General features: G+C 43.2%; 1 protein-coding gene across 6 annotated transcripts in view; it reads left to right on the forward strand.

The window, feature by feature from the left end:
• SPATS2L (spermatogenesis associated serine rich 2 like) overlaps positions 1-15350 on the forward strand; it is a 184026-nt gene that overhangs the window by 68724 nt on the left and 99952 nt on the right. The window contains exon 1 of one of the 6 annotated variants that reach the window (XM_068967265.1): positions 7504-7568. The exons of 4 other annotated variants lie outside the window; for them this stretch is intronic. The gene's annotated coding sequence lies outside the window, so the exon portion shown is untranslated. Of the gene's footprint in view, positions 1-7503; positions 7569-14915; positions 15026-15350 lie in introns of those variants that run through there. One more of the 6 variants, XM_068967264.1, reaches the window with a different exon arrangement.

The following is a 15350-nucleotide window of genomic DNA, read 5'->3' on the forward strand; positions in this document are numbered from 1 at the left end:
GATGAAAGTAAAAGTCATTAAGTTGTGTCCAACTCTTTGCGACCCCATGGATAGTCCATGGAATTCTCCAGGCCAGAATACTGGAGTGGGTAGCCTGTCCCTTCTCCAGGGGTTCTTCCCAAGCCAGGGATCAAACCTCCTGAAATCCAGGCAGACTCTTTACCAGCTGAGCCACAAGGGAAGCCCAAGAATACTGGGGTGGGTAGCCTATCCCTTCTCCAGGCAAACTTCCCGATCCAGGAATTAAACCAGGGTCTCCTGCACTGCAGGTGGATTCTTTACCAACTGAGCTATCTGGGAATAAGCAGTGTTATCATGAGAAGTCTTTGTAAAGCAACAGACTGATTATTCATAGGTTTGAAGAAGGGGAATGCTTTGTCATAGCTAAATTTATTTTTTCCCCATTATACAGCATAGCTTCAGGATTTTTAAAAAACTAAAATAAAACTATGACCTTTAGGTCATCTTTGTAGTGTTTCCTCAGTTCTTACCCAATTTCTTCCCTGAGAAAAATGGGGTAAGGACTTCCATTCTTCTCATTTTGTCCAGTCAGATATTATTTGAAAGCTTGAAACGAAAAATGAAACCAAGTTAAGTCTGGCTGATAGCCATTCAGAAATAGATTTTTTTCTCTAAGTAGATTAATTTTCAAAGACTTTTTCCTCTTTAAGATTTCCTCATTTTTAGAAGAAGCATTTAGTAAAACAACAGGAATATGTTTCCAGTGTCTAATTATCTCTTTTTCAAGGCTGAATTTGGTAAATTACATAGTATTAGCCGTTGGTCATCTCCCAGGTAAAAAAAAAACCAAATGACATCTGTAATATAATTTATGACTTTCTTTCCTAGAGCTAAGTGAAACTCGGCTGCGTAGCTTTTGTTTCTTTGTAGGCCTTTCATGTTAGTCAGATTAAAACTAATGTTTTTACAAAATTGTAAGGACAAAGAATCAAGTTGAACTGGTTTGAAAAAAAAAAAAACAAACTCCAGTGTTTGATTCAGCATTTCAAGAATAGCAGAGAAAATCGAGCCTGGTTTCTGACAGTGGGGTGGGATGCGGAGTTGGGGTGGGGTGGGAATGAGAAGGAACTCTCCCATTTGCTAAAAGGAAAACGAAACAAGGATGTTATCTCTTCACTGTTACGAACAGGACAAGTGTATAATTGAAACCAAAGCACATAACACCTTTTCACATACTGCCTTCTGATGTCATCTACTTACTTACTGCCTGCTAATCTTATCTCCTTCAGGAGCCTATCTTAAAATTACGCTGAGTTACCATTAGCTAAACACATCTCATCTAGCCAAAACACACTGGACTCCCAGTAAATATTTGTTGAGTTTTGTGGACTGTGCAGGTGGGTTTTCTTTCTGGCCTCATGCATGGCTGACTCGTTTATGCCAGAGAGGTTTTGGTTTTGCTGTTTCTCTTACCTGAAATGCCATTCACATCATTGGCAGTATTGCCTCAAAGCAGTGCAGAAGAGCACCTCCTCTCCCCTGATTAACCCACCTAAACTGAAGCCATCTCACCCATCGAGAAGCCTGTTTTATAAACATGGTTGTAGTCATTTCAGAATGATTTATGATTCTAATTTCTCTTGGCTCTGGCATCATTCATACCCCTACAGTATACACACCTCAAGAATAGGCATTGAGTCTTATTTCCCACAGCAATACACACAGGCACACCCCTACACATGCAGTGTCCACCCATGGAAAGCATACTCAAAGGACGTGTTCTACAGCTGGGTAATGAAATGTTTAACATTAGTGAAAAAAGCCAGACAGCCCTGATTGTTTGTCTCTATCAGTCTGCCAAGAATGGGTATAAATGGAATCAAGGCTGTGAGAGATGGATTTTTTTCATCAGATAAATGACCAAAACCTAATACATTTACACCTCAAAATTGCTTTAAAGTAGATTGGATGACTAACAGAAAGTCTTTCAAAGGGACGTAATATATAGTATTATATTTATTTGAGAGACCTGTACAATATTTGAACTACTGTACAAAAACCAGTTTTGAATCATTCAGTCTTTAGAAAAATGATTTGGAAGAGATTAAACTATATATCGCTGTGGCTTATAGACAGTCATAAGCATTTGGTATCTTCGAAACTTCACCCAATGTGAGTTGAGCCATAGGGCAGGCTGGGACTCAGAGCAAGGTGTATACTTTCAGGCCTTTGATTGTTGTACACTAAAGAAATAAGCAGACAGGTCATGAGAAGGTTTACAAAGAACCCATATTGTGCATAAGGGTATCAACAGCAATGAAAATCCATATCTATAGGTGGAGTTCAGTTCAGTTCAGTCACTCAGTCGTGTCTGACTCTTTGCGACCCCATGAATCGCAGCACCCCAGGCCTCCCTGTCCATCACCGTCTCCCGGAGTTCACTCAGACTCACGTCCATCGAGTCAGTGATGCCATCCAGCCATCTCATGCTGGGTCGTCCCCTTCTCCTCCTGCCCCTAATCCCTCCCAGCATCAGAGTCTTTTCCAATGAGTCAGCTCTTCACATGAGGTGGCCAAAGTACTGGAGTTTCAGCTTCAGCATCATTCCTTCCAAAGAAATCCCAGGGCTGATCTCCTTCAGAATGGACTGGTTGGATCTCCTTGCAGTCCAAGGGACCCTCAAGAGTCTTCTCCAACACCACAGTTCAAAAGCATCAATTCTTCAGTGCTCAGCCTTCTTCAGAGTCCAACTCTCACATCCATACATGACCACAGGAAAAACCTTGACTAGACGGACCTTAGTCGGCAAAGTAATGTCTCTGCTTTTGAATATGCTATCTAGGTTGGTCATAACTTTTCTTCCAAGGGGTAAGCGTCTTTTAATTTCATGGCTGCAGTCACCATCTGCAGTGATTTTGGAGCCCCAAAAAATAAAGTCTGATACTGTTTCTACTGTTTCCCCATCTATTTCCCATGAAGTGATGGGACCAGATGCCATGATCTTCGTTTTCTGAATGTTGAGCTTAAAGCCAACTTTTTCGCTCTCCTCTTTCACTTTCATCAGGAGGCTTTTTAGCTCCTCTTCACTTTCTGCCATAAGGGTGGTGTCATCTGCATATCTGAGGTTATTGATATTTCTCCCGGCAATCTTGATTCCAGCTTGTGTTTCTTCCAGTCCAGCGTTTCTCATGATGTACTCTGCATAGAAGTTAAATAAGCAGGGTGACAATATACAGCCTTGACGTACTCCTTTTCCTATTTGGAACCAGTCTGTTGTTCCATGTCCAGTTCTAACTGTTGCTTCCTGACCTGCATGCAGATTTCTCAAGAGGCAGGTCAGGTGGTCTGGTATTCCTATCTCTTTCAGAATTTTCCACAGTTTCTTGTGATCCACACAGTCAAAGGCTTTGGCATAGTCAATAAAGCAGAAATAGATGTTTTTCTGGAACTCTCTTGCTTTTTCCATGATCCAGCGGATGTTGGCAATTTGATCTCTGGTTCCTCTGCCTTTTCTAAAACCAGCTTGAACATCAGGGAGTTCATGGTTCATGTATTGCTGAAGTCTGGCTCGGAGAGTTTTGAGCATGACTTTACTTAGCATGTGAGATGAGTGCAATTGTGCGTTAGTTTGAGCATTCTTTGGCATTGCCTTTCTTTGGGATTGGAATGAAAACTGACCTTTTCCAGTCCTGTGGCCACTGCTCAGTTTTCCAAACTTGCTGGCATATTGAGTGCAGCACTTTCACAGCATCATCTTTCAGGATTTGAAACAGCTCTACTGGAATTCCATCACCTCCACTAGCTTTGTTCGTAGTGATGCTTTCTAAGGCCCACTTGACTTCACATTCCAAGATGTCTGGCTCTAGATTCGTGATCACATCATCATGATTATCTGGGTCATGAAGATCTTTTTTGTACAGTTCTTCCGTGTATTCTTGCACCTCTTCTTAATATCTTCTGCTTCTGTTAGGTCCATACCATTTCTGTCCTTTATCGAGCCCATCTTTGCATGAAATGTTCCCTTGGTATCTCTAATTTTCTTGAAGAGATCTCTGTTCCCATTCTGTTGTTTTCCTCTATTTCTTTGCATTGCTCGCTGAAGAAGGCTTCCTTATCTCTTCTTGCTATTCTTTGGAACTCTGCATTCAGATGCTTATATCTTTCCTTTTCTCCTCTGCTTTTCGCTTCTCTTCTTTTCACAGCTATTTGTAAGGCCTCCCCAGACAGCCATTTTGCTTTTTTGCTTTTCTTTTCCATGGGGATGTTCTTGATCCCTGTCTCCTGTAGAATGTCACAAACCTCCGTCCATAGTTCATCAGGCACTCTATCTATCAGATCTAGACCCTTAAATCTATTTCTCACTTCCAGTATATAATCATAAGGGATTTGATTTAGATCATACCTCAATGGTCTAGCGGTTTTCCCTACTTTCTTCAGTGGAGTTAGAGAGTATTTAATGGTGAGGTTAGTGGTTAAATGTGTTTAGCATTGGGCTAGAAACCACTCTTTTTCCCTCATATTCCACAGAAAAGATACATTTTCAGACAGAGCTTTGATGGAGGTGAACTGGAGGGCTAGTCTAGCTACCTGGTTATCCTGCATACAAGTCCCTGAGTTAAGAAAGTAAGTAGGAGATGTTGGGCAAGTTACCTGGTTAAAGACATGGGATACATGGGGTCCAATATGGGAAGATATAGAGGGCTTCAGTGTCCATGACTGACTAGAACACTGCTGGGTTGGAGATAAGTGGGGAGAAGGAGAAGGAGTGGATTGGAGGGTGTGTGAGTGAGGTGGCTAGAGTGGCATTTGACACTGCTTGTTTTAATGGTGACAATGTTTGTTTTAAGTGATTCCCCAATACTTGATGTTGAAACCTGGGGAATGAATCATTGCAACCAAGAAAGGAAAAATAAAAGTGAGAAGACATTTATTCCTCTTTTTCCTCATGTCTTTATTGAACATTTCAAAGGTCAGGGCACTCTCCTAAGTACTTTGGAAAAGAGAAAGGAGAAGTTGAATTGGTCAGAGACAGGCTTTTTAAAAGGAAGGGATTCTTTCTGTAATTCATTTTTAAAAGTACTTCTTGTCCCAAAACAACATATATTTCAGTTGGCAAATTTTTATTTTTTATTATAGCTAGAAATTGAAATAAAATTTGCTAAGGCAGTGAATATGATGTCTAGAATTTTGAACCTATCAGTCAAAATGAGTTTTATTATCTGTGATTGCATTAGAATAAATTCAAGGACATTAAAATTATGTTAATTATCTCTTTTATCCATCTTGATACAATTACCTAAAATCAGCACATATCAAAGGAGATTTCGTAATTTTTAGGCTGTTCTGTTATTAGCTCTAAGGCTTTATTTGAACTTTGTCCTTTCCGTGTTATAGCTGCTCATTGCCCTCTGAAGACAAGTACCTTGGAGGTGAACTTGGTCACTAGAGCACTGACCACACCTGCCAGCCACAAGGCAGGAAAGTGTGATCTGGCGTGGGTTTCTGAGTCATTCTACAAGGAAGAGGTGTTATAGTCTTGGATTTACTTAAATTTTAAGAACATGATAAACAAATGGCTCTGTGGACACCGAGCCCTCGGAGTTTCTCAAGATGCTGCAGTCAGGCCTCAGCCTTGTGCTGCCACCCACAGCTCCCTGGAATTGCCCTTTGCCTCATTTAAAGTGGCAGCATCCACGGCGAGGGAAGGGTGTATCTACATGAGGGCAACTTGTGGTCAGAAGACTGTGGTTCAAGGACCAGCTCCATCACTGGCCAGATGCATGACAATAGCCTTTTATGGTGTAGCTTTTCACCTGCAAAGTGAAGATGGAGGAAAGCAACCACACATGCTTTGGAGGAATTGATGAGATTATTTATCTGTTTAGATTTATCTTATAGCACGTAATGTGCCCCAAGCACTGTTTTAATCACTTGAAAAATATGAACTCATTTCATCTTCATTACTACACTTGGAGGTAGTTACTATAAATAGCCTCAGTTTACCTATGAGGAAATGAAGGTGTAGAGAGGTTGAGTAAATTACCTAGGTCCCCAAACTAGCAAGAGGCAGAGTTGAGATTCAAACTTGGTAAATTGCAGTTACTTATTTTCTATCATAAGAAGATAAGGAAGAATCTGAATAGCAGAAAATGGGCAGTGTTTCTTCTTTGTGATCATTTAGGGGACCCCGATTCTGTGGCAAATAGATGGGGGAAATGGAATCAGTGATAGACTGTATTTTCTTTGGCTCCAAAATCACTGTGGACAGTCACTGCCACCATGAAATTAAAAGATGCTTGCTCCTTGGAGGAAAAGCTATGACAAACCTAGACAGCATATTAAAAAGCAGAGACTTCACTTTGCCAATAAAGGTCTGTATAATCAAAGCTATGGTTTTTCCATTAGTCATTAAATAAGGCTGAGCACCAAAGAATTGATGCTTTCAAACTGTGATGCTGAAGAAGACTCTTGGGAATCCCTTGGACAGCAAGGGGAGATCAAATCAGTCAATCCTAAAGGAAATCAACCCTGAATATTCATTAGAAGAACTGATGCTGAAGCTGAAGCTCCAATGCTTTGACCACCTGATTCGAAGAGCTGACTCATTGGAAAAGACCCAGATGCTGGGAAAGATTAAAGGCAGGAGGAGAAGGGGGACGACAGAGGATGAGATGGTTGAATGGCATCATTGACTCAATGGACATGAGTTTGAGCAAATTCCTGGGGATGGTGAAGGACAGGGAAGCCTGGTGTACTACACCTCATGGGGTCATGAAGAGTTGGACACAACTGAGCGACTGAACGACAAACACCAAAGATCCTGTGTGTCTGGTGACTGTGGCACCATAATTAATGCAGACACCCCTGCCACAGGGCTGGCTGACTGCCTGGGAGTGGTTAGCGAGACGATGGGGACCAAGAGAAGCCTGAACCTAAAGAGAAATAGTGCCTTTCTCAGAATGTGTTGAATTTATGAGTGATTTTTCTTTCTTTCTTTTTTTAAAAATATCAAACCAACAAACAAACATATATGAGACTAAGGTGCCTGTAGGTGGCACAGGCCTGACAGGCAAGAAAGCCTTCTCTCTTCTGAGTTCTAATGGTTATCCCCTCCCCCAAGCTCCTTACACTGGCTTTTCATTGGTAAAATCCACTTTGAAAACTTCATTCCTCTGGGTGACAGCATCAGCCCAAATAAAATGTATATACCCCTGGACACAGTAGTACCTTATTCATTGGGTGTAAGATTAGCTGGCAGTTGCCTCCAGTTAAGTCTGGAGCCAGGAACAGGTTTTAGAACAGGGAGGAGGTGCAGGACGAGGAATGTTTGCTGATTGATTGACCTGCCTGTCCTGGTGTCACGGGAAGATTAGAAGCCCTTAACTGACTCACATTCTCAGAAACTGACCTTTGGAAGGATGACTGCGGTCCCACCCGCACTGTCTCTGAGTCCCTGGGGCAGTCGGTGTGAAAGTTGCAAGTTCAGTCTTACAGCTCTGCCTTCCCCAAGTGGAGAAGAACGAAAAAACTGAGCATTCGCTAACAGAGGCCTGAAAGCCAGAGCACGGGGCAATTTTACATAAAGGAAACAAGCATTTTTGCAGAAGGTGAGTCCCTCCAAGCCTCAGGTGTCCTCAGCCACCATCCCACCCCTGGTTACCCAGCCACCACACTCAGGATCCTGCTACCTACTCCAGTCTGTGACTCCACCTGAGTCACACTTTTAAGATGACTGGATGCAGTAAAAGCAAGTTGATAAAGGTGGTCAGTTCAGGGGAAAGGCTTATCTGTCTGTTGAGAAAGGCAGCCAAGCTGTGCATGGGAAGCCCTGATTTGGACACTTTACCAAGTGAGTCGAGGTGGATTTTGTGAGAGAGGCTTAGGAGCAATGGTACTGGGTTGGGGAAGGAGGCTTGAGAGGGTCCGGCTGCCTCTAGTTCTCTTCTGCCTCAGTTCCCTAGCATTTCTCTCCCAGCAGATGCTATCATAGCCCGTTTTGATTCAGTTGGTGCCAGGGGCAAACATTTCAAGGAAGTAGGAGGGACCTGACTTTCTCCGCTACTTTGAGAAAACCGTTCAGTGTTTACTAGGAAGGTGCTAACTTAATGAAGCAGGAATATTGTGAGTTCCTTAGAAGAAAGATTTTTGAAACCAGAATACGCTCTGGAGAGATGGTGGCTTTCTTTACCAGATGTTTATTCCGTGACAAATGAGACCGCTTCCCTGAACTGGTGGTGAAGGTAGAGCTTTGTTTGCCAGGTTTTGTTAGTACTTTTCTTTGCCAGGCCAGAGCTATAGTGCAGAACCACAGCACGTGTTTTCTTTGGAGATGGGTATCAGTGTTTTCCTTCAAGATTTGCTGTAAAAACAAGCCGACTTCCAGCCCACCCTCTCTGCAAGTCTGCCCCTAACCCTCGGATGAGACTGGCCAGCTGGGTTGATCACGACCCCAGTGGTGCTCTGCCCCAAACCTTTAGCCAGGTCAATTCCAGGTCTAATTTCCTGATGCTGCTTTCCTCCCCCAGCTCCTCTTTTCTGTATTTTCACTTGTATATCTATCTCCATCACATGGTTTAAGCTTCTTTGGGGGCAGGTATTTTTTTTGGGCTCCAGAATCGCTGCAGATGGTGATTGCAGCCATGAAATTAAAAGATGCTTGCTCCTTGAAAGGAAAGTTATAACCAACCTAAGACAGCATATTAAAAAGCAGAGATGTTACTTTGTCCACAATGGTCCGTCTAGTCAAGGCTATGGTTTTTCCAGTGGTCATGTATGGATGTGAGAGTTGGACTATCAAGAAAGCTGAGCGCTGAAGAATTGATGCTTTTGAACTGTGGTGTTGGAGAAGACTCTTGAGAGTCCCTTGGACTGCAAGGAGATCCAACCAGTCCATCCTAAAGCAGATCAGTCCTGGGTGTTCATTGGAAGGACTGATGCTGAAACCGAAACTCCAATACTTTGGCCACCTGATGCGAAGAGCTAACTCATTTGAAAAGACCCTGATGCTGGGAATGATTGAGGGCAGGAGGAGAAGGGGACGACAGAGGATGAGATGGTTGGATGGCATCACCGACTCAATGGACATGGGTTTGGGTAGACTCCGGCAGTTGGCGATGGACAGGGAGGCCTGGGGTGCTGCGGTTCATGGGGTCACAAAGAGTTGGACACGACTGAGTGATTGAAATGAACTGAACAGAACTCCTGGAGTCAGGAGGTCCGAGTTCAGATCCCAGCTCAGGCACTTGCCTGCAGTGTGACTTAAGGAGTTTACCATTGTGTGCTCACATTTCTTTCTCTATAAAATGAAGGTTAACATACTCCACAGGGTCTTTATGAGAATTAAATGAGTTTATACTTGGAAAGTGCCCAAGTTCATACTTGGGTATACAGGAAAGTGTGTGTGTGTGTGTTAGTTGCTACGTCGTGTCCAACTCTGTAACCCACCAGGCTACTCTGTCCATGGAATTCTCCAGGCAAGAATACTGGAGTGGATAGCCATTCCTTTCTCCAGGGAATCTTCCCGACCCAGGGATCAAACCTGGATTCTTTACAGTCTGAGCCACCTGGAGTATACGGGAAGAGTTCCATAAGTGTTATTTTGTGACTATTGCCAGCATTCTCCATAGAGCCCAGCATGTTGTAGGTGTTTAGTAAATGTTTGTCAGATATTAAGAAAAAACTTTGTGTAGGAATTGCCATAGCTGGGTAAAGAGCTGGGGGAAAGGGAAAAAAAAGAAAGAGAAGGTGTGTTATTTCCTTTTCAACATTTGGGGAGTTGGTGTGAGGTGCTTTGGTGTTCAGGGGTGTGAGAACTGTGCTTAATCTTTTGCCTGAATGCTTCTGGGGTTTGGGATATGTTCCGTGGGCAGTAGAGGCGTGGTGGGCAAGGCGGTGTGATCTGTGGGCAGACAGCTTATTATAGCATGCTTGGAGAGAATGGATTTATTCTTCCGAACCTCAAAACGCCGGCCACTTCACCTTTCCCAAGGCATCTCTGAGGATGGGCCTGTTGTAAAGACTTGAGCTGACATCATCGCATCTTGAAAGAACGCAGCATAATTGAATTGCTGATACAAGTGGGTACTTGCACTGGGCCCCGCTCACCCACATCTCTATGGAAACACATGTTTGCTTGAAAGCCCAGCAATCAGAAGCAGAGTCTTCCAGGAGCCAGCATTGGGTCACTTTTAGAAAAAGGCATTTATTTATATTCTCGAGCTGTCAGAGACCTATGCAATGAAATAATTTCAAATTAAATAGAAAAATCAGGCCACAGATGAATGCTAATAGAGCCTGCCATGCACCCCTCCCCCTGTGCTCTCGGGGGCCTGAGATCTACGCATTTATTTTAGCTGTCCTTTGCTCTTTTGCTCCTATTTGCATTCTGCTGCAGTGAGTGAGGAGGTGGTTTGGCACTTTATGCAAAAATGGTTAATCTTCATTCATACGCATTTGCCGGTACTAAAATGGAAAATGCAAAGCTGGGCTCGCCATCAAGTCTGCTTTGTGCTCTCCCAGACCACTCTGTGTGCAGCGTGTACAAGGGCGTACAATCCAGATGACTCTGCCTCCTCTACAAGCACCCGGGGCTGTAGAGTCAAGACATTCTCTCAGAAAGGTCTGAAACTTGCATCAGCCCATCTTGCCCTGGATGTGCTCAAGTGATTGGAAGCTTTTATCTGCCTCTAGAAGCAGGATTTTTCAAATAAGTATTGACTGTTAATGACCTGTTTAAAGAAAACATTCAATTTTCTTTCTTCCCCCTACAAAGAACTTAGTAGGCAGTGACATTTCTAAACCAAAGGCTAACCCTGCTTTTCAAAAGAGGCAGAGACTGGGCTTTTAAATGTGAATTTTTTTCCCCTGACATTTGCCCTTAAAATGCTTTTCCGTGAAGCTGTTCTAGTGGGTTTAGTCCACTGAAGTGTCTTTGAATAAAAATGCAACCTTGAGATCTTTTTTCCCCCCTTCAAATTACACAAAAAAAGTGTACTTTAGGACCCTTCATATGAAAGTCATATTTCAGTCACCGTTCCCTGTTTCATTGTTTATGTGTCCTCATTCCTAATAATTAAAGCAACTTTCCTCCAAGGAGCAAGGCACTGCACAAGAACCTTTATTAAACTGTGGGAATTAAACCACAAAAGAAGTGGCTGAAGTACTTGGAATATGAGAGACCTCAGTAATTACAAGACCAGATAAGGAACAGCAAAGGTGGGAGTGAAAGGAAAGAGAGCACAAAACGGAAGAGAGATTAAGCAATGGAAAAGTTGAGCAATGGAAAACCTGTATGTTGTTACATTTAGACAAGGTTCCAGTTTTATAGAGGGAGCAGTTTCCCTCTTGAGCTAGCTAGCATGTCAGTCCCCTTGACTGTGCTTAGGCAACTGGACAGTTAGTCCTTGGCCAGTTTAAAGATGATCTTTGCAGAGAAATAGCCAAATATATGGGAGACAGCTCCCATGTCTTTTTTTGTTTTTAAAGGTAAATTTTCAGCTTTCAGCTGCTCTGGCTGCTCACTGCTCCCATCACCCCGCGGGCCCTTACAGACTTGAGTACCTATGAGCTGAAAAGGGCCACAGAGGTCCCGTGCTCTGAAGGTTGGAGAAGATGCCATCCCAAAACATGGCTGTGGGAGTTCAGAGCATAGTACCCCCAAATATGATGCTTTGGTGTATTTGGTGAGCTATGGGCACTGAAATACAGCAACTACAGGAAGAGACTTGCTTTGAATTCTGCTTTTCTGCTTAAAGATAGATTGTCCAAGAACTCAGTTGCCATAAATTCCCTCCCTGGTTGGTGAAACTCCCAGGGGGCGTGTTGACTCTCATCACAGAAGAGGAAACTAGATTTGACACCACACTCAGCAGACTTTGTCCCAAGCTATCATAGCTCCCATCTGCTCTTTTAAGGACCTGTTTGTCTTTCCTAAAAATCATTTACTGTCCCCTCAGAGGCTTGTACCCCCTCTGCTTTCCCTGTTAAGATGGTATTTATCCTGAATTCTAGGCTACCTTGGGGGGAGAATTCTTCATTTTCTCCTGACCATCTTCCATGTGTCCATGAGATATGGGGTTTCCCTCGTGGCTCAGGTGGTAAAGAGACTGCCTGCAATGCAAGAGACGTGGGTTTGATCCCTGGGGAAGGGAATGGCTACCCACTCCATTATTCCTGCCTGGAAAACCCCATGGACAGAGGAACCTGGCAGGCTACAGTCATGGGGTCGCAAAGAGTCAAACACAACTGAGCGATACCATGAGATATACATGTTAATAAGCATGTGTTTGTTTCTCCTATTAATCTTTTATTACAGGGGCCCCAACTAATAACTCAAAGTGTAAGAGGGAAATTACTTTTCCTCCTCTAGAACTCCATCCTCTTTTTCTGCAGCTGGAGACCTGAGGCCCTGCTATACTCTTGACAACCTAGAACCTCTGCTCAGATGTTCCACCAGGACGAATGGTGGCCCTATAGATAAATTTGCAGCTTCTCCCTAGATCTCTATCAAAACTCACCTGTCCTGTCTCTCATTCTGTCAGAGCACCACTCTCTGCAAAGGGCCAAATGATGGCAGTAGAGAATAAAATAAATTAACATATGAAGTCACCCTGTATTCAGGAGATGATAGCATGCCATAAACTAAGTAAGAATGTAGACATCTCTTAAGAGATTTTCTCAGCCTAGGCGTTGGCACTCTGGGAGATCATGGGGCGCTCTGTTTCAACAGAGGCTTTCTGCTACTTTTCCAGTCACGTCACATAATTGATTTCCTCCCCACAAGATCAGGGCTTCCCAGGTGGTGCTAGTGATAAAACAACCCACCTGCTAATGCTGGAGACATGAGACTCCTGTTCAGTCCCTGGGTGGGAAAGATCCCCTGGAGGAGGGCATGGCAACCCACTGCAGTATTCTTGCCTGGAGAATCTCATGGACAGAGGAGCCTGGTGGGCTACAGTCCACAGGATCACACAGAGTCACACACGACTGAAATGACCTAGCACTTAGCACCACAAGATCAGTCCCGATTCTTCCTCTCTGAGGCAGCCATGAGATGACGTCTCAGGATCTATGTGATCACAACACTGTCAAGGCTGTACAAAAATTGGCTACAGAGACACTTTAATTACTTTAATTTAGAAAGATGTAGTAGTTAAACATTAGACCCTGGAATGTCGTGGCGCCTCTGGGCAACATCATAGAATCAGGGAAGCAGCTTGTTGGCCAAGGGCCCACTAAATGCAGCTTCTAACACTCTCATCAGAGGCAGAAGCCGCAGGAAAACAGCCATCTCTTTGTAATAGGTACATTCCCGCCCATTCCTGTGCGAGTTCAGTGGTTCGCTCTGCAGTCTGTGTGCCCTGTGAATGTATAATACAAGGCATACATCACATCCCTGCCTGACTGGAAAAGGCAGTGGCTGGGACTGGTTTTATTCTCCTTGCAGAGTTCTTCCTGCAGTTCATGTGTAATGCACTCCATGACTTGTTTGTGATGGTTTTGAAGTGTCTCCAGCACAGCGGCTCTGGGCTCCAGAGTCACAATGCCTGTGCCTGAGTCCTGGCCCTGTCACTTACCATGGACTCTGGGTTAGTCACGGAACCTCTGTTGCTCAGCATTCATGTGTATGAAATGGGCACAATCAGTTTCTGCTTTATAGGGGCATAAAGGTTAAATAAGCTTCCCTGGTGGCTCAGAGGATAAAGCATCTGCCTGCAATGCAGGAGACCCGGGTTCGATCCCTGGGTTGGGAAGATCCCCTGGAGAAGGAAATGGCAACCCACTCCAATATTCTTGCCTGGAGAATCCCATGGACAGAGGAGCCTGGTGGGCTACAGTCCACGGGGTTGCAAAGAGTCGGACACGACTGAGCGACTTCACACAAGGGTTAAATGGATAAATTTATATCAAGCACTAAGGAGAGTGCCTGGCACAATATTAGTGCTCCATATTTATTGCTATTATTATAATCAGTATGTTGGTGAAATGACCATTCCCTAACAAGGTAATTGGTAGGAAACCATCCTCTAAACTCCCACACCCTGTTTATCTGTCTAGGCTTCTGGAGAGTCTATTTGTTGTGTGTAGTGACTGGGATCAAAGAAGAGCCCATTCTTAATATTCCCAGGCAGTGGATCTCAGTTTAGTCTCCATGGGTCTGAATGCCCTAGAGGGCAGTTTGGAGCACTGACCACTGTACCCACTCCCAGAGCTTCTGATCCAGCCCTTCTGGAACAGGGCTGAGAATTTATATTTCTAACAAGTTCTCGGATGCTGCTGCTGCTCCTCTGGGAAGCCCACTTGAAGAGCCACTGCTCCAGGACACCAGCTTCTAGCAGATGTAAGCCACATGGGCCATGTAAATTTTTCTAGTAGACACAGTAAAAAAGTGAAAAGAAATGGGTGGAGTTAAATTTTAATGTTTTATTTAACTCAACACATCCAATATTATCATTTCAACACACGATTGACATAAATTAGTATTGAGACAGCTTACATTCCTTTTCTTTAGCATGCCTTTGAAATCCAGGAAGTATTTTACAGGACATTCCGGTTCAGACCAGCCCACATTCAAATCTGGCTTTGCAAGTAAATGACATGAGTAAGTTTCTTTTTTCTGACCTCCACCCTCTCATACCAACTGACATTCTCTATTAGGTTTTTATAAATCATGGGAGGACTTTGCATAAATAACCTTGAAAAAATTGTTAAAATGATTATTAAATTTTTTTTTCTTATGTATTTCCTCTGCCTCTAAATTCCATTCCAGAAAAGTAATAGGATACATGAAAACAGGAAAGTCAGTCTAAGAGTAGTAATAGGTTTCAGAGAAACAAAAGTGAAACTTTTATTACTGCCTACACAGTGAAACAAGCGAAACAGAGACTGGGCTTCCCTGGTGGCTCAGATGGTAGGGCTTCCGCACCTACAATGCGGAAGATCCTGGTTTGATCAGATTTAGGAGATACCCTGGAGAGGAGAATTGGCTACCCACTCCAGTATTCTCGTCTGAAGAATTCCATGGACAGAAGAGCCTGGTGGGCTATAGACCATGCAGTCACAAAGAGTAAGACATGCCTGAGCAACTAACACCTTCTTTTACACTCTTTAACTTTTTATAATTTATATGATTACATGAGATATATTAATATATATGTAATATCTTTTTCAGTTGTTTAGGTTGTTGTATATATTAGCCTTCTCTGAATTGTATTAATTAGAAATGCTGAAACAAACATATGTTCCAGAATTTATACTCTTCGGGTTTATTTTTCATAAAGAATATTTCTCTTTTTTACAAACTAATAGATTTTCTGACTAGCATTAATGCATATTAAGTAAGATTTTTGCATAAGTAAGTTCAGTTTGATATAACTTTGTACATGAAGTGA

Source organism: Capricornis sumatraensis, chromosome 3, assembly GCF_032405125.1.
Source record: "Capricornis sumatraensis isolate serow.1 chromosome 3, serow.2, whole genome shotgun sequence".
Lineage (NCBI taxonomy): Eukaryota > Metazoa > Chordata > Mammalia > Artiodactyla > Bovidae > Capricornis > Capricornis sumatraensis.